At 46.0% G+C, this 26,841-nt stretch overlaps 1 long non-coding RNA gene across 1 annotated transcript in view; it reads left to right on the top strand.

The window, feature by feature from the left end:
* The window catches only part of LOC119280699, a 20,863-nt gene extending 2,771 nt beyond the window's left edge, over window positions 1-18,092 (top strand). Inside the window, exon 3 of the long non-coding RNA XR_005138152.1 lies at window positions 17,749-18,092. This is a non-coding gene — a long non-coding RNA (uncharacterized LOC119280699). The remainder of the gene's footprint in view (window positions 1-17,748) is intronic.
* Window positions 18,093-26,841: the final 8,749 nt, after the last annotated feature.

Here is a 26,841-nt window from a genome sequence, read left to right as displayed (position 1 = left end):
AGTTTGAAAAATCCTACCGAGTGGAGAGCAACCCTCCCACTCGGGGGCTTAGCTGCAGTCCAGTACTCGCCTAAGTTTGAAAAATCCTATGGAGTGGAGACCAAACCTCCCACTCGGGGGCTTAGCTGCAGTCCAGTACTCGCCTAAGTAAAACAAAAATCCTACCGAGTGGAGAGCAACCCTCCCACTCGGAGGCTTAGCTGCAGTCCAGTACTCGCCTAAGTATGAAATCCATTCCAATCCCCAAGGACGACGAGGTGTAGGTCGACTGTTACCTTCTCCTTCGGAGCTGAGCCACAAGTACAACGTGTGCTCTATCCCGATCCGCAAGGACGACGAGGTGTAGGTCGACTGTTACCTTCTCCTTCGAAGCTGCGCGACAAGTACAATGTGCGGTCCATCCCGATCCGCAAGGACGACGAGGTGCAGGTCGACTGTTACCTTCTCCTTCGGAGCTGCGCCACAAGTTCAATGTGCGCTCCATCCCGATCCGCAAGGACGGCGAGGTACAGGTCGACTGTTTCCTTCTCCTGCACCTGCAAGAACAACGAAGTGTAGGTCGACTGGATCCACCTCAGAGCTGCATCTCAAGCATTGAAGCAAAATCCGAGTGAAGAGCAAAGTTCACTCGAAGGCAAACAAAAGCATATTTTCGACGATAAGTAAAGTTCGGATAGCATCCTAAGGATGCAGAAGTACCCAGGCCTCAAGCCCGTTAAAGTTTATCGGTTACAGGATCACTCGGCATTTCGAGGCAAATTTAAGATGAATCATAGAAGTTTTTTACTCCTCAGGCGGAGGACTGGAAGGCGCAACGAACTGGTCCAGGTCGATCCCATCAGCGATTTGGGTGGCAGCACCAATGAAAGTCTCCATGAAAGATTGGAAGTCGTACTTCTTGGTATTGGCAACTTTGATGGACGCCAACCTTTCCTCTCGCACCTCCTTGCAGTGAACGCGGACCAGGGACAGAGCGAAGTCAGCACCACATCTGGCAGAAGACTTCTTCCATTCCTGCACTCGACTTGGAACATCATTCAGTCAAGTCATTAAAGACTTGAGGTCATTTTGAAGTGTTTCGCCTGGCCAGAGTGTTGAGTCAATCTGCGATACCGCGACCTTCAGTCGAGCGAGGTAGTCCACCACAGCAGCAACACGAGACTCCAGCCGGAGCACATTCATGGCAGCTTCATCCTTCACGGGGGAGTTAATGGGGTCCAGACTTGTCTCCACTCAACTAGTCTCTTCCTTGAAGTTCTGACAGAATTCTGCAAACACAACTCGAGTTCAAGCTAATGGTTCTATGATGAGTCAGCGGCAACAAGTCAGTCGGATAAGAGGAATTACCTTCAAGCATGAGGAATAGCTTCTTGGCGAGCCCTCACAGATAAGCCTCTAGATCATTCCTCTTCCCCGCCAGTTCACCAGCCTTGTCGCTCAGGGCTATCTTGTCGTTCTTCAGTCGGCTAACCTCCTTGTTTGCCGCCTCGAGAGCAGCTTTCAGATTGGGGTTCTCCTCTTCAAGTTTTCCGACTGAAGACAGCTTCTCTTCCGCGAGCTTGGTTTTGTTCAAAGCTGTCTGTTGCGCGTCGGCAAGATCATGATCCTTCTTCTTCAGAGCCTCCTCCAATTTGTCTGCAAAATGACAGTGAGGTCAGAATTAGGAAGGGATAGAAGAATAAAAACAGTCGTCAAGATCTCACCAGCCATACCTTTTGCTTCATCTCTCGCCTTTTGCAAGTTCTCCTGTGCAAGCTTCATGTCAAGGTTGAGATGGATCTGTTTGTTCTCCAATTCAATGTATGGAGCTACAAGCTCGCAAGACTTCTGCAAAGAATCAGTCGATAGACGTCACAGATAGGTTACTTCCGAGTGACTAAGAAAAATCATTGTGTTTCTAAGACTACAGCCAAATCAAAACATTCGACAGTAGTCTCGGGGACTACACCCAGTCGGTGCACTTAGCGTGGCCCCACTGATCCTACCAACTCGGTTTGATCAGTCGACCGAAAGAGACAAAAAAAAAGAGACAAAGGGGTTCTTCAGAGTACGGTCGACTACAAACAGTCCACCATAGTCTCGGGGACTACACCCAGTGGGTGCACTCAGCATTCCCCACCGGTTTCAAGATTCCACTTGACATGGACAGACCAGACCGAGTGAAGAAGTTATCAAAGAGATACAATGTATAAAGACTACGGTCGACTGCCAGCAGTCCACCATATTCTCGGGGACTACACCCAGTGGGTGCACTCAGCATGCCACCATCAGTCCGAAAATTCACTCCACACACCCACTGGGTGTACAGATACAAAGATCTTCAGAAAGAAGAGTCTTTCAGGTAGCATATCCTAATAGAACAAGTGGTGATCAACTAACCTGGACGTTTCTCTGAAGATCTGAACTGGAATCATAGGCCGCTTGGCTGGCTTCCCGGACCACCTTCATCTGCTCCATCATGAGCCCCGCTTGGCGTATAGCCCCCTTAGCAGCACCCACTTGATCCTCCGGGACGTGGTGCGTGGCGAAAAGGGAAGGCGGATCAGCAGTCGACGTTGAAGGCCAGATACTCGTCAGTGGCACAGCGAAAGACACAGAAGTCCGAGTGGTGTTACCACCCTCATGAACCAGTGCCTCAGGCATCGATGCAACCTGAGCAGTCCTGCCAGCAGGTGCCTTCTTAGTCCTCCTCCGCCTCAACGGCGCCTCATCATCGTCATCAGGGAGATCAATGACATGAGGAGGGACTACAGGAAAGATTCAAAGTTAAAAACGGAAATCCAAAAAAGCTCAAGTTCTGTTGTACCCGGAAATAGTGGGGATAACCATCTTCATCTTGGGCAAAACCTTTGTCGGCTTCGACGATGTCGCTCGGGGTTGCTTCGGCGCTTTTTTAGTCGGCGCCGGAGAAGTCGTCCGAGGATGTTTTGTCGACTGCCCGACAGGCACGATAGCCTTGCCGCGCTCAACCACGGGGTCATGAGTGAGCTTGGACCGCCTTTCCATGCGAGGAGGGTCGACTTCTTCCTCCTCCTCCTCTTTGTCGGAGCTGTCATCATCTTCGTCTCCCCCACCATCAGACTGCCATTCCTCCTGGCTTTCACCTCCGCTCCCTTCTTTCTCCTCAACTGGTTCCTGCGCCCCGTTGGGCATCAAGTACATCTCAGTGGTGACCTGGAAGAAGACAAACAAGATGAAAGTCAGTCGACCGATTTAAGCAAACAAGATGGAGTAAGCAGAGTCAGAGTCAAAGATACGGGATTGAACCTTGTCTGGCTCGTACGATTGGTCGAGTGGGGGGATCCTCCGGGCTCCTCGGGGGTTATCTTTCTTCCCAGTGATGGCGGCCATCCATCTCTCCAGTGTGGCATCCTCAACCTCCTCCGGGTGGACCTGAGTGGTGTCTTCAGTACCAGAATACATCCACATCGGATGATCTCGATATTGAAGTGGCTGGATGTGCCGTCGAAGAAAAACCTCTAGAAGATCCATACCAGTCACCCCGTCACGGAAAAACCTTCTAGCGTGACTGTCATTCGGGAATCACCAAGTACAGACAACGCACTTGACGGATACAAAGAATGGATCAAGGCGACTGAAAAAGAAGTTGATGTCGTCGCTTAAGTCTATTTGATCTAAGACAAGACACTATTGCAACACAAGAATGAGTCGGGTGTATGTTCAACTCCTTCCCCACTCAAACCTCGATCCATTCGGGGGCTAATGATGAAGTCATGTACCTAGGGTACGGTCATGAACCTGTCTAAGACACCCTCCCCAAGGACATCTCTAGAAGAAGCTACCTTTCAGTCGACCTGGAAGGGTTCCACTCGACCAACTGGAAGACACTCGACCATGAAGCCAACCACTCGACCGCTAGAAGATCTAAAGCCAGTCTGCACCCAAACGGTCGGTCATTAAGTCGCTTTTATGGTCATCATAGCACTTTATGTGGGCGTTACCAGTAACCCCCTATCTTAATGTACCTTTAACCCTGCATAACTGAGGACCGGAGGGGTCTGGCGAACTCTATATAAGCCACCCCCCTCCTCAGTGTCAAGGGTTCGCACCTCTGTTATTCATATGCTCAAAATACAGTCGACCGCCTCCAGGCTCCGAGACGTAGGGTTGTTACTTCCTCCGAGAAGGGCCTGAACTCGTAAACATCTTGCGTATACAACTACTCCATAGCTAGGATCTTGCCTCTCCATACCTACCACCCATTCTACTATCAGGTTTAGAACCACGACAGGTATCACACAAATTTTCACTCAAGTTAGACAACATTTTATGGATGAGCACAAATTCATATGCATTTCTGATCTTTCTATCTATTTTTAATTATTTTTTGAGTTCCCAAAATGAGCTTTTTTGTGAATGAACTACCATATATTTGTTGCAAAATTGGACCGAATCATTTTTATAAAGTATTAGGTCACATTTAATGTAAAATTGACCAAATGTTTGGGTGTGAAGAGTTTTGATGCACCTCTCGTGAAAAAGACAAATTTTCACCGATTCCGCTAGAAGCGGGTCAAATTTGAACTGCAGTTGTCTCATAGTTTGTTCCTTCTTTTTTCCAAAAAATCATTTCTAGGTACATAAGTATCTATTTAATCATAAAAACATCAAAAGTTTTTTCAAGATTCAACCACTAGCAAGGAACAGTCATCCCGCTGTTTTGACCACATTTTGAAATGAGCATGAAAAATTCAAAAAAAATCAAAAAATTGGAAAACCTTCGCATTGTGTCATTATATGTGACCAAGTTACCAGGAAAATATTAAACTTGTAATACGGCAATTCTTTAAAAAAATGTTCTCAAAAACGAGCTATCATGTGTGGAGATTAACGGCTTTTAAGCCAAATGATCAATCCTATGGCATATTTTGTTCAAATGATCTCATATTGTGCACAAGGGTGCATATTGGAATGGCAAACAATGTTGCCTAAGGAAGTTTTCATTTTCTTTGGACGAAAAAAACATTTTCCATTTTCCGAGTGCCCAAAATGAGGTTTTTTTGTGAAGGACCTACCAAATAATTGTTGCAAAATTGGACCAAATCATTTTAAAAAACAGTAGGACATATTTAGTGCATAATTGACCAAATGGTTGGGTGTCAAAAGCCTTGATCTACCTCTGGTGAAAAAGACAAATTTCTGCCGATTCAGCAGGAAGCGGGTCAAATTTGAACTGCAGCTACCTCATAGTTTGCTCTTTATTTTTTCCAAAAATCATTTCTAGGTACAAAAGTATCTACTTAATTATAGAAACACCAAAAAAATCCAAGATTCAACCACTAGCTAGGAACGGTCATTCCCGCCGTTTTGATCGTATTTTCAAATGGGCATAAAAAACTCTAAAAAAATCAAAAAATTGGAAAACCTTCGCATTGTGTCATTATATTTGACCAAGTTACCATGAAAAATAATAAACTTGTAATACGGCAATTATTTTAAAAAAGTGTTCTCAGAAATGAGCCATCATGTGGCATAGTTTGTTCAAATGATATCATATTATGCACAAGGGTGCATCTTGGAATTCCAAACAATTTTGCCAAAGGGTGTTTTCATTTTCTTTTCATGGAAAATACATTTTCCATTTTTCGAGTGCCCGAAATGAGTTTTTTTTGTGAAGGACCTACCATATATTTGTTGCAAAATTGGACCTAATCAATTTTATAAAATACTAGGCCATATTTAATGCACAATTGACAAAATGGTTGAGTTTCAAAAGTTTTGATCCACCTCTTGTGAAAAATACAAATTTCCGCCGATTTAGTAGGAAGCCGGTCAAATTTGAACTACAACTACCTTATTGTTTTCTTTTTATTTTTTCCAATAATCATTTCTAGTTACATAAGTATCTATTTAAGTATAAATACATGGTTTGGTGGTGATACGTCGAGGTTTGGACAGTGGCCCAGGGCCCCAACTCCAAAGCGCGTAAACTAGCATGCCCGCCGCATGGTCACCGCGTGACCTTGGCATTGACATGCGTGCAGGGAGGCCAAGGCATGTCTAGTGGGTTGGGCACTCCCCATGTAGGTGCTAGGAAGAAAATTACAACATAAGAATCTCATGAGGAGACCGGCCTATGCTCAAATATGAATTAGCAGCCAAGTATTTGATTAGCGATACGGAAAATGCACATGGCCAATGGGCGTGAGTTTTGGCTGAGGATTATCATCTACTAAGAAGAATGTCTTCACAAATTTTCAGGTCAAAAGGAGGATCCTAGGTGGTACTTGCTTTGCAAAGTACCACACTGGACAAAAATATAAATGTTGAAGCTGGGCGCAAAATAATGAATGGATTGAGCTAAAATTTGGTGGAGGGTGGTTATTTGGGCATATAAAAGCACTGTAGAAAATTGATACCATTTGGACATGCCAAAGTGGTACTTCCTTCACAATGTTCTTCATTGGACAAAAACTTGGGAAAATTAGCGAGAGAAATTGGATAAATGAAATCAACTCAAATTTGGTGTAGGTAAGTTACATAGGTATGGTCATGCGCTGGTAAGTTTTTAGATCATTTGGGTAAGCCTAGCTATTACTTACTTCACAAAGCTTCTCTCGTGGTAGAAACTTTGGAAATTTCCTGAGAAAGATTTACCAGGAAAATGGAGTTGAATATTATCATGTGGCAATGATTTGGGTATGGAAGAGTGCCCAAAAAGTTTGAGGGTAATAGGAGGGGTCTAGAAAACACTTGCTTTGCAACGTGCCAATCTGGCCATAAAATATAAATTGAACCTGGGCTCACATAGATGATTTGGCTGAGCTGCAATTTGGAGGAGGGTGATAATTTTTGCGTATGAAGGAACTGTATAAATTTCATGTCATTTGGATATATAAAAAAGGTACTTCCTTCACAATGCTTCTAGGTGGACAAAAACTTTGGAAATTTGCCGAGGAAGATTTGCTAGGCAAATGGAGTTGAATTTTGTCATGAGGCAATGATTTGGATAGGAAAGAGTGCCCAACAATTTTGAGGGCAATCAAGAATATATAAATAGCACTTCCTTCGCAAAGTGATGTTCTGAACAGAATAGGAAAATGAATATTGTTGAATTAGTTTTGAACTAGGCAAGGAAGAATTTTTACATATTTGACGAAGATATGACCCAAAGAATTTATGAGATTTTTTTCAGAATTTTGGGAATGACAGAAATATAGGTTGCTTCACAACCTAGGGCAAAAATTGACACATGGACATGACACATAGGCAAAACTGATGAGGTGGCACCTAGTCATAGCAATAAGTACCTCATGACCATTTATATTGGTCGTAATCAGGTAGAAATAAGGTCATGGACCACTCTTGTTTGCTTTATGACCATTTGGTGTAAGGCAATTTCAGGTTTGACCCCTCCAAGCGAAATGGCCATGGATTTACGACCATTTCAGCTGGGGTCACTAAGAGAAGGTCACAAGTTGACATATTTCTTGTAGTGTTTGAGAAATTTCATCTCTTTCAAGCTCATGTTGAACGTCTCTTTAATCGCAAGATCATTGCCATGCAAATGGACTGGGGAGGTGAATATCAACAGTTGAATTCTTTCTTTGACCGCATTGGCAGTACTCATCAAGTTTCATGTCCTCATGCTCATCAACATAACGGATCTGCTGAAAGAAAACATAGGCACATAGTGGAGGTTGGCCTCTCTCTTCTAGCTCGTGCATTCATGCCGCTGAAATTTTGGGACGACGCATTCCGCACTGCTGTTTATCTCATTAATCATGTTCCTAGTAGAACCATCACAAAATCAAACTCCACTAGAATGTCTTTTTGACACTAAACCAAACTATTACTTTCCTTCGTATTTTTGGTTGTGCCGTATGGCCAAATTTGCGCCCGTTCAACAAGCACAAACTTGAGTTCCGCTCCACGCAATGTGCTTTCTTGGGTTATAGCAACCTCCACAAAGGATATAAATGCCTAGATATCTCCTCTGGACAAGTTTACATCTCTTGAGATGTCGTTTTTGATGAACAAGTTTTCCCCTTTGCTAGTCTTCATCCAATGCCGGTGCCCAACTTCCCAAAGGGCTCATTCTTTTGCCGCCTCATCTCCTTCCATCACCTACTTTTGCTGGTCATATGTCAATGCCTGATACTTTTGATGCTAGTCTGTCTAACAGTGTGTAGGAAACAGGGCAAGGAAATAGTGAAGAAGTTGGTGCAAATCTTCATGATTTTATGCAGCACACCGATAGCACAGAAGATCAGGGCGCCGCTCCCGATGTTAATTCTGGCGGGCGAATCCCCTCGGGATCCGGCGCTGCAGCGGTGCCAGGCGCATCCCCCTCGGGATCGCTGTCCACAGCTGGGCCAAGCGAGCGGCCAGGAGGGCCCTCTGCCATACGGTCTCCTGGTCGGCCCGCATCCGCCTCGGGGCCAGAGGGCCCAGGTGGGCCTCCCGCTCCCGCGGCTCCGCACGCTCCATGTGGCGACTCCAGAGCGGGGCGCTCTGGCTCAGGTGCGCCGCGGCCCGGTGAGAGGCCGCCAAGTGGCTCCACTCCGCGGCACGCCGATGCTGTTCCTGGATCGTTACAAGAGTTCGCCTCGAGATCGGATGCTGCAGCTGACTCGGGATCTTCTGTGGCCGATTCTGATCCTGCTGTTTCTGCTTCTTCTAATAGACTGTAAATTCAAGCTGCACAACCAGCACCGCCTCGTCTTGTGTGTTCCCATACAAGGGCACAAAGTGGTATTAATAAACGCAAAGTTTATAAAGATTGTTGTGTTTGTTGGGGTTCTTTTTGTGCCACAGGTGAACCGAGGAATTTCCGGAAGCTCTTAGTGACTCCAAGTGGAAGAGGGCGATGGATGAAGAGTATTCAGCTCTTATGGCAAACAAAACATGGCGTTTCGTTCTAGCAGTCAAGGGAAGGAATGTCATTGACTGCAAATGGGTGTACAAGATCAAGCGAAAATCTAAGGTACAATGCACAGTTGGTTGCCTAAGGTTTCAATCAATGGTATGGAATTGATTATGAGGATACCTTCAGTCCGGTGGTAAAAGCTGGTACTATCCGGTTAGTTCTTTCAGCTGCAATTTCTAGGAATTGGTGCAAGTGATAGCTAGATGTAAAGAACGCGCTTTGCACTGTGTTCTGGAAGAGGAAGTCTTCATGAGGCAGCCTCCTGGGTATGAAAGTCCCATCTCACCACGTCATGTTTGCAAACTTGATAAAACACTACATGGTTTGAAACAAGCACCTTGAGCCTGGTATTATCGCTTGTATTCAAAATTACAGTCTCTTGGTTTTGTTGCTTCCAAAGGAGACACTTCTTTATTCTTTTATCATCGGAATGGGGTCACCATTTTTATGCTCATCTATGCTGATGATATTATTGTCACAAGTTCCTCATCTCAAGCGGTTGATGCTCTTCTTAAGGATCTGGGTATGGACTTTGCACTTAAAGATCTAGGCAGCCTGCATTTTTTTCTTGGGATTGAGGTAAAGAAAGTTGCACGTGGAATCATTTTGTCTCAAGAAAAATATGTACAAGAAATACTTCAACGCATGGGTATGAAAGGTTGCAAGCCTTCATCCACACCTTTGTCCACCTCGGACAAACTATCTCTTCATGATGGAGACATACTATCATCCGAGGATTCCACCAGGTATAGAAGTATTGTGGGTGCATTACAGTACTTAACCTTGACTTGGCCAGATATTTCCTATGCAGTTAATAAGGTGTGTCAGTTTTTACATGCCCCTACTACTGTGCATTGGACTGCTGTAAAAAGGATACTCAGATATCTTCAAGGAACGCAGGATCATGGGATCCAACTTTGTAAGTCAGATTCAAAGCTTATCAGTGCCTTTTCTGATGCAGACTGCGCAGGCTGTCCTGATGATAGGAGGTCAACAGGAAGCTTTGCAGTATTCCTTGGAGGTAATTTTATTTCCTGGAGTGCTCGTAAGCAGGCTACTGTGTCTAGGTCAAGTACAGATGTTGAGTACAAGGCCCTTGCTAATGCTACTGCTGAAGTTATTTGGGTTCAGAATTTGCTGACAGAGTTGGGCATTCATCATCCCAGAGTAGCATCACTTTGGTGCGATAATCTTGGCGCTACTTACTTGTCTTCTAATCCCATTTTACATGCTAGAACAAAGCACATTGAGATTAATTATCACTTTGGCGAGAAAGGGTGGCCAACAAATTGTTGAATGTTCGGTTCATTTCAACTGGTGATCAACTTGCTGATGGGTTTACTAAACCCCTTTCTTTGAGGCAGCTAGAAGCTTTTGGACACAATCTCAACTTACATAAGTCGTGATTGAGGGGGAGTGTTAAACATTGTATTCTATGTCTATACACGGTGTATGTATAAACCGTGTGTATCACATTGTAGGAGGCGTGCGTGTGTTTTCTGTTTCAGTTTTGGTTTGGCCTGTAGGATCGATCTTCTTTTCGCCGTACAACCTCCCGCAACCTTCTCTCTGTAGTCTCTTCGGAGCTGTGCCTATTTAACGCGTACGCGTCCCTGCCTAGATGGCATACGCTTAAGCCTCAATTCACAAACTAGAATTTTGAGGATTAGAAAACCTATCTAGATGATGAACACCGTGTCTCAGAAATAAAGTGTGCGAGAACATGTGTGAAATGAGAGCAGAGAAGGAGGAGCATCCTTTAAAGACCTAGACAGGTGAAGTTCGCACACAAATCATAAATACCGGCCACATCTTCATACTAGTTGATGCCCCGCGCATTGCAGCGGAAATTTGTTGTGGATTTCTAAGTAACACCCACATAGCAAAGAAGTTAACAATTTGAATCAATAATATGAGATTTCATATAGAGGTGACGATAAGCAACAACATGATAACTTTCATATGGAGGCAATGATTCAAATTATTAGTGGTATACATATATATTGTATTGATTGCATGAACCCTACCTTGCATAATCTATTTCTAGTTATTTGGAGGGGTGTCTTCTTGTACTACTGTGACATGGATATATGGTGTCCCATTTTATACTCAACAGTATATCTGACCAATAGGTAGTAGAGTATAGTAATACAATACAGTCAGGATAAAGAATTTGTTCACTCAAATATATATTTGTATTTGTTCTGCTTAAAGCGCATAGAAGTATGAGAATGTTTCTCAATTACAATAGATGGAGACCATAATTTGATGTTTCTCAATACATGGTCCAGTGTTTTCCATGCTCAAATTATGGACTGAGCGTTGTTGGCACGTGTGCAGAAAATGTAGCAGATGAAAGCATAGTCATTGACACTGTTGATCCTCAGGTAAGTTGCTTTGCAAAATGCAAGGGTTCGATACAAAGATTTATCACAAACCCATGATTTATTGAAATAATGGTCCATTAGTTTCTTGTGTTCTGTGTGCTAATTTGAACTGTTCAAACAAAGTGGCCTAACATGCCGTGAAAAACTAAATAACGTGCTAATGTATCAAGGTGGGCAAAATACTCGTAACACATTCTCTCTGAACATACTCAAGGTTGCTTCAAAAAAAAACATAGTCAAGGTAATTAAGGAAGGCAAGAATAGTCATCGTGTAATATATTGTACATAAATGATAGTGATCTAACATGAAAAAAGCAAGCAAGAGTAAATGAAATTGGCAATGAAGGAACAGGGAGAACCTGGTAAACAGAAGAGACCGTGAGTTCTTCATATGTGTCTCGGGCAGCACGTGTGGCTCCAATAGGCGATGGATATGACAATGAAAACTTAAAATTCGTTCCTCAAAGTCTCTGATTATCCAGGTGGGTCTGTGAGCAGGACAGAAAGGTGTGATGAAGATGGTATGGAGAAGCTGCACTTCTTTTTTCTGCAATTAAGATCAAAGATCTAATGACCAATGGTGTATTTGTCTATTCATCTACAGTATGCATGTACGAATCGGCTGGATCGACCGGGTGCTACTCCAACCAGGAATTGGAAAGATGTTCTTCACCGAATAAGCAGCCTAGTACGACGCACTCAAGAGCAGCAAACAACATAGCTTGGTCCTTGCATGTGACTTCGCATGCAGCTTCAAACAACGACGCTCCGTCAGGCTGGACCTACTGGCGACACCGCTGCTGACAGTGGAGGCGGCGCGACACGGTGGAGGCCCTCGGCCCCGACGCCGCTCGTCGCGGCGGGGAATTGCGGCGCGACTGTTTGCGTGGTGTCGTCAGCAGCGCACGTCGTTGTTGGCGGGCGACGGCATGTAGCGAAGCCCTCCGGCTTGATCCGCGCGTCTCTGCTTCCCCGGCGAGACTGACCACAGAGGCGGCCAACGGCGTCGCAAGGCCGAGCCTTCTGGCCTGGCCGCACCGGCCAGTCGCTACGGCTCCCGATGGGTCCTCCGAGACGACGCCCTCCCGCGTGCAAGTGCGTCGGTCGCACGGCGAAACCTTCCGGCATGGCCGCAATGGCCGTCGCCATGGCTCCCGACGGGTCCTCCGAGACGATGCCCTCCCGCGTGCACGTATGTCCGCTGCCCAGGCGGCAGTTCTTAAAGCGGAGGTGAACTGCATCTGTACCCATGCATAAGAAGGGAGAAGAAAATCAAATCTGCAATACAGTAGTGGGATTTGATGGGGAATCGAAGATTGAAGAAGGTGAATAGAGAGATGGGCTGCCGTGGAGATTGAAGAAGCAGGAATAGCGACCGAGAATCTCGGGAAAGAAATAATGCTCTCTTGGGGAAACAAACTGCCACGGAGATGAAGAAGCGGCGCGCTCGGGCAGAGACGAAGGAGGAAATAGAAGAAGGTGGCGGCGCTGCGGTGTCCTTGCCGGCGACGGCGAGCCGTGCCTGCGTGGGGCAGTGGTCGAGCACGAGCTCGCCAGGGGCACCGGCGGGGTCGAACGTCTCTGGCGGCGGTGGATCGAACGGGAACGGGAGGAAGGAGATGGACCAGGCAGGCGAATTTTTTTTTTGGTATGCAACGTCACCAAATCCACTCCTTAAACTGCCTGAAGTTTTATTTAGACCGAGATTGATGAGGTTAGGGTATCAATTTCAGGGATTTAAACGTCGAGATTCATCTACGTCATGCTCTACAACATCAGGGTTTAAAATAGACTTCAGTCTCTGGGGATAATGAAGCGGTTCTCGGTGAAGAAATAGAGCGTACAGAAAGAGAAATTAAATAACATGAATATGAGATGTATTTGGAATTAATGATGTGGCTAAACTGCTGAGGTGAAATTAGGTCAGCATGTTAATCGCTGATGTGAATAGTCTGCATGTCAAGAGAAATCAAGTAGTGGGGTGCTTCTATTTAGATATAGTAGATCGCAGGTGTCGCGCTTGTGGTGCGAGGTCTATAAATCATGGCGGCCACTGCTAGGCAACATCCGGTTCATGTTTGCCTAATTTAAGCCGCCTAGCCAGCCATGCGATCCGGCATATCCAACGATTATAATTATCTCCGTAGACGGACGCGTATGTTGTCACGTGGGATGGGCTGGATGGGCCACACGCTTTTGGCATGCAGAACGTGCGTCAATTGACTACATGGCAGATAAAAAAAAAACAGCGTACATGCTCCTATGCGACAGTCACGCAAATGGATTCCATGAGCACACACACATATCCTTGTTTCTACATGAAAGTGCCAAGTTGTCGTCTCAGCTGTTGCCGTCCAGTATCTCTGTCTTTTCCGTCTTAACACCTCAGCCGGTTCCCGTACCTACACGTTGCAGCAATTGGTGATGATGCGACAGGACGAGCAAAACACCAATTAGCATTGTGGGCCTCCGAGCCTGGTTGCAAAGCCGCCGCCGTCCCTCGAGGTTGCAATATGGCTGTTGTTGCAGTCACAACCCCTCTTGCATCATGAAGTGCGCGTAATTCGAGAATCAAATCTTGGTTTACTAGATGCTCAAAAAGACGCAGTATAAATTATAAAGCGCGCGCAATCCGGCGTCTCAAATTTGCAGCACGCGATAACGTTTTTCAGCGCAGCTAAACCCTATTTTGTGCGCGCACTATTTTATAGCTTCTGCTGGAGCTGTCCAGCGCTCAAAAATTCCCGAATTTTAGCGCGTGGAGCAGTTTTTGGGTGCCTGTTGGAAATGCTCTAACGTCCATACTAAACAGATTGTCTACTCAAAAGGACAAACGCTAGCTATATATGTGTGTTATAACTTCCACATCATTCACGATTTCACGAGCTCCATCAATTTACTGCTCTAGCAAAGGAAGATAAATCAAGGAGACTAGAGCAGCACACCTCTAGCAAAGGGAGAGAAGAGACTAGAGGGCCACAACTTTATTTCAGATGTGGTAATCACAAGCAAATTCGCTAATAATGCAATTGCCCCTCGACTCGATGAAATTTCTGACATTCCCGTTTTGAGTTTCCATGCATTTGACAGGTAGCCAGACAGAAAAAACTAACATTTCACCTATTACCGATATAGGAAAAAATTAAGCAACATTCTCTGCTTAATTAACCACAGATGGAGTATAGTATGTGCACCGGCATCACAATCGCCAACGGCACCAGGGCCGATGTTTGTTTGACAGTTGTGGAGGCAAGCCTTAATTAGGGCCACACGGCCTAGGGATGACAAGAGTCTGCTGGCAATCTTTAGGAGTTACGCAGATTCAACAAATCTCACCCGTTCAACAACATCTATTCAATGGTCTATGTCTCTCCGGTGTGAGTTAAACATATTTAGCACCGTCCATTAATTAATATCATGCCTAATATTGATCTTAACATTAACCAAGTAACTATATCCTATCTACCCCCGAGAGACTGGGCCGACATCATCTTGGGATTGAGAAAGTCACCACAGGTACCCTCCCGAAAGGCTGAAATGAATCCAGAAAAATGCAAGCATCATCGCTAAGTCTAGGACTCGAAGCCCGGTGGTTGATTCCACCACGAAGAACCTAAACATCCAAGCAAGTCTCAATTCACACACACCCACACACACAATTACTAGTCCAATTCATTACTGCACTTCTGCGCAAGAATGCTGGCAGTCTATTCTCCACACCAAATTGAGAGGCATTTCATTCTTTGATTAAATTATGTTGGCAAGTCAAAAGCTACCGAACAAGATTGCTATTGATATTCTAATGATGCATGAGCTGCCGGGACATTTGGACGCAACCCGATGTCAAAATTTTAAGAAATGGAACTCCAGGGATTAACTGTTGGCGATTCAATTTGGAGCATGAGCTAATTTTGGGTGGCCACGGGGTGAAATGCAAAAATTAGGACTACATCAGAACTTGGGTAGATTCACTGATCTTAATCCTTTTCTTTCATTTTTTAGTTCATTCGTTTTCCTTTTAATGAACATATTTTACCGGACATGTCCCATCATTTGTGCCTCAGAAACAAAGTACGTGGAAGATCGGGAGATTGAAGGAATTATTTGTTGATCGGAACCCAAGAATCCATGCAGGACTGTTGGTGATGTGAAGCCATGGCCGACTATGTTCCACGCCAGCACACAAAGCTTGACTATCCTGCCTATCTCGTAGATTCCTTGCAGACTGCTTGCCTGCATTTTCTTTGTTTGCTATTGCCACGTTGATGCCTAATTGTTTATCGCTCGCACCCAGTAAGCGCTTAGGATGCGCAGCCTTCAAGGTGGGTCCGGGTCTCCATCAGGTCAGCAGTATGTTCCATGGCGCAAACCGCAACTGCACCAAAGATTCTTGCAGAACGGCTAGCCTGGTGTATCCCACAGTACTTGTCTACGACCCGGCGTGGTTCGGTGGCAGCCCTAGATGAACAACGAAATGTTTCATTGGGATAGCATACACGGAAAGCATCCTGCCTAGTTTTCCCGAAATTCTGAGCACGGCCAGCATATCTTCCTAACTTTCTAATCCCTCCTACTCCTATCGCGCCATGGATGACATTGACTACGATTTTTTTGAATATTTAGATCAGATAAAGATTTGACTGCATCATGATATGAGTATTTTTTTTGAGAGAAATCGCGGTATGAGTTTTGGGTTTCGAGATAGTGTAGGAGTGCGTTTGTGAGGGTCCGAGAGGCAAGTGAAGAGTGGAGAACCAGCAGGGAAACGTGTGCTCTTTAAAGATTGAAGATGTGTGAATTAAGCCGCCAACCATTTCTATATAATAAGGTGAGCATGTCAGTTATTTACAGTAGAGTTAGGCCTTGGCCAAAACAAAAAAATAATATTCAAACACCACCACGTTTCCATGAGCAAAAAATGCCAAAGTAGCAATCCTGGTTGAACGAGTTTAGGGCAGTTTGACACGTCGCCGTGCATGAAAATTGCTTCAATTTCTTCATTACTAACGTGCATGTTAAACGAATTGTCTGCTCAAAAGGACAATCAATTTAATACTCTAGCAAACGAAGATAAATCAAGGAGACTAGAGCAAGCACCTCTAGCTAAACGAGACAGGAGGCTAGAGGACCACACCTTTATTTTCAGAAGTGTTAATCACAAGCAAACGTGCTAAGGGCATCTCCAGCGGCAACCCGCAAATTCTCTCCCGCATCCGTCCACGGACAGGGAGGTAACAGTCCACGGACACAGATGCGGAGGACGCCATCCAACGCTAGTCACATACTTTTCAAACTCTTTTCAGCAAATTGATGAAATTCATGCAAACACGGCCGGATTTCATACAGACATGACGGATTTCATACAAAAGGAACGAAAACGGTTACATTTTCAACGTATTTTAATTAAAAAGGTAAAACTATGTGGTCCACGCCTGCCAGAGTCTCACGCCCCTAATGGGTTCCTTTCAGTCTGCGTGCCAGCACCTTGTTTGTTTCCTATGGCCATGTCCATGTGTAATTGCACATCGCTGGTGCCCAGTAAGCGCTTAGGATGCACAACCATCAACGTGGATCCGGGTCGGGGTCTCCATCACGTCAGCAATGTGTCCCGTGCGCGCAAACCGTGACTACACTGGACGTAGCAAGCCCCAGTGATTCTTGCAGAACGGCTGGGTTGGTGTCGAGCACAGTACCCCAAGAACTGGCGTGGCTCGGTGGCAAAACTAGATGAGACACACAATGTTTCATTGGGATCGCATATCCGGAAAGCATCCTGTCTAGCCTCCTTGAAATTCCGAGCAGGGCAAGCTTATCTTCATAACTTTCTGATCCCTCCTACTCCTATTGCGCTGTGGGCGACATTGACTACCAATTTTTGTTGAACATTTAGAACAGATAAAGATTTGACTGCATCGTGGTATGAATTTTGGGATAGTGCATGTGTTAGGATCCGACAGACAAGTGGAGAACCAGCAGGGAAAGGGATGATCTTTAAAGATTGAAAATGTGTGAATTCATTGTAGCCGAAGGACAAAACCCACTTGCATACGTTTGATCAATGACGACGCAGTTCTTGCTGCCTACCGTGCATGAAAATGGCTTCAATTTCTTTATTACTAACGTGAATATAAACGAATTGTCAGCTTGAAAGGACAAACGCTAGCTATATATGTGCGTTATAACTTGCACACCGTTCATGATTTCACGAGCTCCATCAATTTACTACGCTAGCAAAGGAAGATAAATCAAGGAGACTAGAGCAGCACACCTCTAGCAAAGGGAGAGGGGAGGCTAGAGGACCACACCTTAATTTTCAGATGTGGTAATCACAAGCAAACATGCTAATCAGGCAACCGCTCCTCGAATCAATGAAATTTCTGACATTCCTGATTTGAATTTCCAAGTAGGAGTATTTGCCAGGTAGCCAGACAGAAAAAAGAACCCAACATTTTGCATATTATCGAAACTGAGAAAAATTAAGCAACAATCACTGCTTAGTTCCGTTGAGATGCAGTACAGTATGTGCACCGGCATCCGCCAGCATCACAATCGCCAACCGCACCGGGGCCAACGTTGATTTGACAGTTGCGGAGACAAGCCTTGGGGTTACATGGCCCAGGGATGACTGGGGTCTGCCGGCAGTCTTCAGGGATTAGCGAGCCGCCACATACCTGAGGATAGCAGTGCAACAAGGGCAAGCGAAAGTAGTAGCATCTTGTAGAACGACCTCATCCTGTCTTGATGGTGGCAACCTGAGAGAGAGAGAGAGATTGAGATTGAGAAAGCGTGTTTACTGGGAGGTTAAGCCAATCTTTTCAGATATGCCTGGGGTTCCTGCTCTGTGATTAGGGTCGTAGATGCCCTTTTATAATGGACATGGGTGGTCTTCTTGTGGCGCATGCATGTAGGTAGGTTATAATAGTTTGGATTTGAGTCGATCACCGGCCGATGCACGACTTGTTGGCGCTGGTAGCCGACGTGTCGGCTCGGCCGATGCATACGGTCCGCCGGCCCACTTTATTCTTTTTTCGATTCGAGGTGATCGCTTTTTCCTCATTTCCATTCATTCACGCTCACGCTCACGCTCACGGTAGCCTCCCATGACCCAATCCTTATATTTCCTTTTTTTTTATCAAAACTTGGCTTGCAGCGAGTCTTTATTTACCACGACACGCCACGTTACGTTATGTGCGTCTAAAACAACTTCTTCTTCTTCTTATTCTTCTTATTATAATAACGAAAACCACCATTCTTTTCTTCCTTCCTTCACCCCGTCACACGTTAAAACCAACAACTTCATTTCGTTATTATTATCACACCCTCTATGTATCAACGGAGAAAGTACACAACAAGAGGAAAAAACTTGCTTGCGCGGCCCAATTAAGGAGGGTCGGGCGTATCGCTTTAATTTTTTCCTTTTTCAAAATCAACGGCCCGTGTCCGGGTACATACACACGTCAAATTGTTTGTTTCTTGTCCATGTGCGCGATCGATCGAGCCAACACCAATTGCTTGCATTTACGGCCTTAAAACCACCCATAGAAACGTTGACGCGTCGACCGAAGGTGGCCACCCGTGCGGGCCGGACTACACGCGTGGGTGCAAATTGATTGATCATACAAATCGATCTCGATCGGCGGCTTCTTGGCTCCGTTGGCGTGAAATCAATCTCATGGAGAGCACGGCGCATACAAATTCTACCGTCACGCACGCGCCAACCCATGGAGGACAAGACTCATACGTGCTCACCAACATGCATCGCCGTCACCAGCGGACTTGAAGGCTCTCGGACGTCAACATCGGGCGCGGTCACCGTCACCATGCCAACCTCACGGGGCCATCCAATAGTGTTGACACGGCCGGATCCACCCGCCGGATATATATAGATGAATGGCTAGGATCGGGTAATTAAAAAGAGGATCGATCCGTAGGACTAGATCAAGAACCAATCAGCAACCGACGTTGCATGTGTGGACCCATCGATCCCTGGACATGGGCAGAATGCATCCGTGGGTGGACCCATCGATCCTTGGACATGTGCGGAGCAGTTTTACACTCAGCGGTACTACTCCCTCCGTTCCGAATTACTTGTCGCACGTATGGATGTATCTAGATGTATTTTAGTTCTAGATACATCCATTTCAGCGACGAGTAATTTGGAACGGGCTGATCTGTGTGATAGGGCCGAGAAACCCTACGTATAACTTTTAGTAGGTGTAGAATTGTCGGCCGAGAAACCAGTCACCCAAATCTCGTTTCTTTCGTTATTAGGACGTACAGGTTGATCCTTCATGGTCACCGTTGCCTCTGCCAGAATCCAAGCCTCTCTCTCACAAGCAGGGCCTACAAACCAGCCCGTCAAAGACTCAAATCGCGACTCGATCATGACGACGCCAACGCCTCTGCTGCTCCGATTCCGGCCGGCCGCCGCCGGTAAGCTAGTCTCCCGAGCTCCAAGCAGTCCGGGTACAGGCACCGTACGATGTCACACCCAACTGGGCCCTCTCCTCCCGAGCACCCAATCCATCCCACGCTCCGATCAACACGACCGCCGTCCATCCCGATTCCGAGCCGAGCCAAGCCAAGCAAAGCAGCAACCTTATCTCCGATTCCACGCCTAGTTGATTTTTTTTTGAAACTATGCCATTTTTTATAGCAAATTCGAAAACTACATGACCTAATGTGTTATTTGCAGAACTATGACCTCGTCGGCCTCTTTTAGGCCGAAGACCAACTTTTCGGTCAGCACTTCGGCCCAGCTGCGCCCATCTTTGGCTTGAGCAAAGCCGAAAACAGCTTACAAATGGGCAGAATCAATCCGTAGGTGGACCCGTCGATCCATGGACATGTGCAGAGCAGCTTACGCTCAGCGATCCATGGGAAGAGAGAATAAGGCAGGGGTTGATGAATCTGGCCGGCGGTGGTGTGGTTAATTCCACGACTTCCCACATGCAGTGCATGAGCGGGGTTCAAGATCCTGGAATTAATGCAATGAAATGCAGATCCACACATCATGCATGCATGCATGCACCTCATCACACACTCAATAATAATATACTCTACGTCCTACGTACGTACACACGCATGTTTGCGCCGCCTACTGCTCTTTGCTTCTTCCACACGCACGCGCGCTCACTCGCCATGGACTCGGCACCTCGGCGGCTACATCTCGAGAGCCAGTCAGCCAGCCGAACGTGCAGCCGGCGCCAGCGCGAGCGACCGGAACGTGCAGCAGCGCCACCTTCCAAATCCGGGAGGATGCCCGCCGCCATGGACCTCGGCGGTCACCGTACGTTGTCTACGCCGGAATCCAAGCATCCCTCTCACAAGGCCTACAACCCTGCCCGCGAGCGCGCCGCCGTCAAAGACTCGAATCGCGACATGATCTTGACGACGCCGACACCTCGGCTCCGCTGCTCAATTCATCGGTTTACCCCGCTCCAATTCGCGCAGGTTCCACCTCCCGGACGACCGCGCCTTGGGCCAGCTCAGGACCGCCATGGACGATGTCGCCGTCGCCGTGACCATGCCCAAGCCGGCCGTGCCTATCGCGGTCGTCGAGGCCAGCATGGTCTGCTTGCGGGTGTACATGCAGTAATAAGTTCATTCCACGGCGGCCACGCGCGCGAGGTTCATATTCCATGATCACATGAGATACAGGTACAAGATCTTGTCTTTAGCCATCACCGTCACTATCAATTTATATAAGCAGCTCATGCACCACGGCGAGCGCAGCCGACACCTACAACGAGAGAGACCGGCCGCGAGACCTTGCACGCATGTCTTCACCACGAGGTTCCAACTCCGGGACGCCGCCGCCTTGTTTGGCCCGCCATGGACGATGGCGGCCTGCCTGGGTGTGCTGCTCGCCACCATCGTGCTCAGTGTCAGCGCCGACATCAGAAGCCCGCCGATGATGAATCTTTTTTTTTTAGGTTGTCTCATTTTCTCTTTTCTGTTCAAGACGAGAGAGCTCACATTGCGTCAAAAAACAACAACTTCCACCTCGCAAAAAAAAAAACTTCCACGATTTATCTCGAAGGTCTCCGAAAGCATCTTATAGACAATGCCTCCCTTGCAAACTCAAACACCGAACCTAAATTCCTGTTTGTGCTTAAACCAGCATTCACCCTAAACATAGCCCGATTTACTCAGCAACTTGAACTCCATTTCCGCATTGCATCTAACTCCATTCGCGCGTTGCATCTAAAAAAACTTAACACACCCCAAATATGTGGGGCCAATATCACCAGGAGATAAAAGATTCTAGTACCGTGATAACTTGCAATTGCTCTGTCTATAGTGACATGCACGACCAACGTGGCATGAGTTTGGACCTAACACCACAACGCTCAGAGTACAACTCACTGATTAAAGACGACCTCTACCTTCCGAGGACAAAGATAACCCAGGAAGCATCATGTAGATCAATGATCTTCTTGTAAACTCTTAACATCAACCTGAACTCACACATACCCCCTGAGCATAATGTGCTATACTTGTCAGCTTGAACTGCAATCTTGTGTTGCTCCTCCAAAAACTCCAAGTGCGCCAAAGATTTGGTGACAATATCAGGAAGTTGATCATGCATGCACATGTACTTGACCTCCTCTCAAACACCAAACCTAAACTAAAGTGTTATGCATAAAGCAACATTCACCCGGTTTACTCGATGACTTGAAATCCATTCCGCTGCCGCATCACCAAAAACTACATGCGCCCCAAAGATTTGGTGAGAATATATATCAACTAGCTGACAATACATGCATATGTAGTTGACCTCTATTTGCACTCATTGTGTGCATCCACATGCATATGTAGTGACATTGCGTATCAATGTTCTTGTTTGTGTTTCTATCATCATGAATGTTGTTTCTACATGATGAGATCAATATGTTGTTGGAAACTATATATGATATGGTCGCTGCCATTACATGCGATAACAGACTGAACACTATAACTTAAAGAGGGAAGAGAATCTAGTACCACATTAACTTTCAATGTTTTTCGCGGTTTCCCATTGGTTTAGTATATAGTGGCGCCAGCACCCAACATAGTTTGAATCCCACAAGACGCCAGCAAGAGTACAACTCTCTAGTTGAAAACGAGCACTACCTCGATAGGACTCGGATAACTGAATAAACATTTTATAGATCGCCGGTCTCCATGCAAACCCAAAATACATAATGGCAAACATAAGTTTTTGCACAACAAGATCAATGCAATAACATGTGATGATAGAAAGACTCTAGAACTCAAAGAGAGGAATTTTTGGTTTGATTAGAATGCACCACTGCAGTTGTCGCCACCATCAATGAGGCACCACCATGATACCATAACCTTAACTTGTCTACAACTCAACACCATGGTTCCCAACCCCTCACATGGCCAAGAAAAGCATCGACCGACCTAGTGGAACAACACCAGCAATACACTGTAGGGAACTCAAATTGTTTGTTTGTTGTGCACGTGCGCGAGCGATCGCCAAGTTGGTCTCGCCTCACTCATACGTCCCTCAACAAAGAAAACATTCACATACAACTTGGGTACGGTGCACACGTGCCTCACGGCCAAAAAAGTAAATAAACTTTCCATTTTCTCATTAAGACCATCATAATGGCATGGCCCGGGCGAGCTTGTATCGATCGTGTCGTGAGCTAGTTCAGGCACCCCCAAGGGTCGCCGTTCATGGGCGCGCGCACATAGACACGAGCTAGCCCAAGAGCTCTTCCGGCAGGGTTCAACTGAAAGAATACTAGATACATGCACGCAACCGATTGATCGATTGGCTAAAAAGAATACATGCGTCAAGAAAAGAACAATAGCTTCCAGGCGGCCGCAACCCATCCCCGCCATCTGACGCAACTTATACAGCATGACACCTACGCACCCACATGCCCAACATGGAAGCCTAGGCCCACCTCCATCATCTAGCTTATGGACTCTTCCCGCCAAGCGACCCTGCACCATTGCCATTGTCGCCATGGATTTGGGTCATGCACCGGAAAGGAGAGGAGTGAAGAGTGGGATCAGAGGAAAACAGGAGTGTCTAACCTATTTTCTCATTAATATCATTCGCTCTCTTTTTTATGATTCTCCCGCACTTTTACCTACTCATTTCTCCTACCATGTTTCCCCGTCGATTTCTCTCACTCATTTCTCATGTCCTATTTGCGCGCTCATTTCTCTCACCATCTTTTCCACATCGATTCCTCTTCGCCCCACACCATCAGACAGCCCACATTGCACGCCCATGACATTTCAAAGAAACTAAAAATAAATAAGAACTTAGTGCCAAGTTGATATAAAATAACTTGAGTGTTGCTATGCATTATCCACGTGCCTCCCAACCTATCAGCTTCTTCAAGGACAATGAACCAACCTGTGGTTGGATGGTTAGATGGACAGTGGTATCCCCAGCCCACCAGGTTTCAAATCCTGTGCTCGCGTATACCCTGAATTTATTTCAGTATTTCCGGCGACATGCGTTTGACCAATGGGCCCATCCCACTTGTTTGACCAATGTCCATGGATCCAGCACAAAGAAAACACACATGTCCCCGTCAATGAGGATAAAATAGGAAGGCCGTCCATTCCAGACGGTTCAATTATGTGCCGTCGGATGAGGTGTCGATCCGTGCACTCTGGTGATTGACCAATGAGGAGCCCCCACCCAAGACCAATGTCCACAGATGGATCACACCATCCCTGAGAAAAACCAAAGTTGTTTCTTTACTGGGAACCACCTCGGCCCGATTCAGAGAGAGAGAGAGAGAAAGGACGAAACCGACCTCGCCGCCGGCCATGGCCTCCCCCAGCCTCTCCTCCTCCCGTCCCCTTATCAGACGGGAACGAGAGACCAGACACGAGGGAGGGGGCAACCCAGCAGGGGAGCCGGCGGCCATTTGGGCTCTCAGATCCGCCCTTGTCGTGGAGCTGCGCCCAGATCCGGCCATGGCAGGAACGAGCTGCTCCCACCATGGCACTGGATCCACCTCCACCACCACGGCACTGGCATCGATGTGCTTCTTCTCCATGGACCACACCGAAGCAGCAACCGCCATGGAAGGTCTCTCTCTCTCTCTCTCTCTCTCTCTCTCTCTCTCTCTCTCTCTCTCTCTCTCGGTGTGCTGCTCGGTGTTCTTCTTCCCGGAGATTTGAAGGACGCCATGGACCTGCTCGTCCTCAAGGTTCGCCCTTCTCCTCATCTCCTCCCCTCCCCTTCCCTTACTCATCTCGTTTCCTTCCCTTCTCACGCAGGTCAGCACCGACGAACCCTAGCCAGCAGCTCCTCCTCTCCTCGCATCACGCCTCTTCTCTGGACCAGGATAAGGTAACCCTGCCCATCTGATGCCTCTCTCTGTCATTAGCATGAACAAGTCTAGTTTTTTTTATGGTCGACTAATTTAGTCTATTAGTTACCAAAAGAGAGAAACAAGATAAGGTCCGGTTTGCTCAATTTTGCTGCTACCACATGGATGGATTTATATGTTTGTTGCTAGCTTATACTTACTGAACTAGCAAGAAATATGTGGTAGATTGATTGAGAGGATGGAGGTGGATTGGAATCCCAATTTAAGGGCAAGGAGTGTGGATTTTGTTCCCTACCAATAGCAATACCAGTACTCTACTTGTTCAACTCAGAAGATTTGTCGTCAGGTTGATACCAACGTCCCCTTGTCCGTCCAGAAAAAAAAGCGTACTAACTTGATAGATAATCTTGGTTTCCTCAGACGCAGACCGCCGTGTGCCTCTTCCCTGGACGCCGCCGCTGCTCCGCCCCTACTGCCGATGCCATGGAGCTTGTCAAGGTATCTCCCTCTTATGTTCCGCGTTTCCCGGCAATCAATTACCTGGAGATGTCTCTTGTTTTGAGTAATGCAACGATTTGTCTGTGTCTAGTATGAGATTTGACAAGATAAGATGAGCTCTTGCAAAGAATAATTGTTCTGTTGGTTGCACAAGTAAGCCTATGGCAATTATGTCTTATCTTGATTAATTCCAATACTTCCCTCTCAATGTGTGGAACTGGAATGAGCAGTTTGCATTCGTAAGCTGGGCTAATTACTTTACTTTGAAATTTCTACGGATCGAACAATTTTGTTTGCTACAGAATAGCATCACCCTAGTTAAGTTAGTCTACAATTTTGTTTTGGATGATGCCTCTGTATAGGAGGCGCAGCAAGCCTTCCAATATGTTCGTTTTGTTTCTCTTGGTGTATGTATGGGCAAAACGATAGGTGTAATAATTTTGTTTGCTACAGAATGGCGGCACCGTAATTCCAACTGTCGCCTTTCAGTGATTGGAACGAGCAGTTCAGATTTGTAAGCCGGCTAATTACTTTACTTTTTCCGGATCGAACATTTTTTTTGCTATAGAGCACCATAGCTAGTTAGTCTGCATTCCAACGAAATTTACCATCTAGTGCGATAATCTTGGGCTTTCCTTACTGCTATGCTTGTGGTTGCATTGCACCATCATGTTATCTCTCTGTTTCTCACTCAAACATTTATTGAAAAATCAAGGTTAAGGAGTTTTATCTCAAATGCACATGGTTTGCTCTGCTGCAACGACGTTTCTGAGTTATTATTTGGTCTCACTGGGCTCAGAATGTAGTAGCAATTACATTGTTATTGGTGCAAGTTTGCAACTTTTTTCCTTTCATTGGTAACCATCACATATACCAGCTATGTATTTCCATTTCTTAAATGTTGCCATATTCCTCGGCGTGACTCCATTTCTCTGCTTTGACATTCATGTTTTCGCAACAGAGACCCTTGATTTATGACGCACACAAAATCATTACCAAGTTCGACAAGTTTGAGCAGCGCCATCTTACCCTGCCGATGGTGTACATCGTCAGCGAGGACACGATGAACGTCCATTCTGGACGCGCACCACGGGGAAGGAGAACTTCATCCCACTTATGGCAGAATTTTGGAAGAGGAGATGAAGGATTGGTGCAGGTGAGGAACGCTCTCAAGGATGAAAAAGTAGGCCTTTGTAGATGTTTTATTGCATCACCATAACAACAACCTTATTATGGCTGGACGCCCCCTTCATCGATGTTCTTAACTGTAACTCAAGTGGTTGTGATGTTGAATTCTAGCAGCTTGTGATGCTACTCTATGTGAACATAGATGCACACTTACTTTTTCTGAAAGAATACCATTGCACTTATAGAGCATCCTTTCGGGATTTTTTTACAACTTTAGAGTACGTTCTATCCTTATAGAAAAGCGAGAGGGCTGTCACGAAAAAGGAAGGCATTGACTTAGCGAGGAAATATGGATGATTATTTGTGGAACGCCGTGCAAAAATCAAAGTGAATGTAGAGCGGTGCTTTGAGGAGCTCGTAGTGAAGGTATATCTGTTGTTTCTTTCATCTTCCGATTTGTTTTTATCTGACATGGTTTATTTGTAGCAATGCATTGTCCTGTAACAATACCTTGAATCATCGAATGGTAGCCAAGCACCAAGGCGTGACTGTCCATACTCGATTGATAATGGAATGCTTGTTGTATTTTCATCTTAACAGAAAGAGCTACTATTTAGGCCATGTC

Source organism: Triticum dicoccoides, chromosome 3B, assembly GCF_002162155.2.
Source record: "Triticum dicoccoides isolate Atlit2015 ecotype Zavitan chromosome 3B, WEW_v2.0, whole genome shotgun sequence".
Taxonomy (NCBI): Eukaryota; Viridiplantae; Streptophyta; class Magnoliopsida; order Poales; family Poaceae; genus Triticum; species Triticum dicoccoides.
The sequence above is the reverse complement of the archived record's forward strand: the minus strand, read 5'-3'. Positions and strand labels throughout refer to the sequence as shown.